The sequence below is a fragment of the Eimeria mitis genome, genomic scaffold (assembly GCF_000499745.2).
Source record: "Eimeria mitis Houghton genomic scaffold, Emh_scaff355, whole genome shotgun sequence".
NCBI lineage: Eukaryota > Apicomplexa > Conoidasida > Eucoccidiorida > Eimeriidae > Eimeria > Eimeria mitis.
In genome coordinates this window covers 1295-1634 of record NW_013571894.1, presented here as the reverse complement: position 1 = coordinate 1634, position 340 = coordinate 1295, and positions in this window count along the sequence as shown.

Genomic DNA, 340 nt, shown 5'->3' with positions numbered 1-340 from the left:
TGTTGTTGCTGCTGCTGCTGCTGCTGCTGCTGTTGCTGCTGCTGCTGCTGCTGCTGCTGCTGCTGCTGCTAGTTCCTCGCCAAGACATAAAAATTGCGATAAAATTTAATAAAAACTCTGCACTGCAGCAGCAGCAGCAGCAGCAGCAACTGCTGCTGCTGCTGCTGCTGCACTTGCTGCTACTCTGACTACTACTGCTGCTGCACTTCCTGCTGCTGCTGCTGCTGCTGCTGCTGCTGCTGCTGCTGCTGCTGCAGCTAGGTTTTGTCTCTCGGGCTGCCTAGGGTTCTCCCCTCGCCTCTGAAAGGAATGAATGTACACTCAGGCCCCAGCAGCAGCA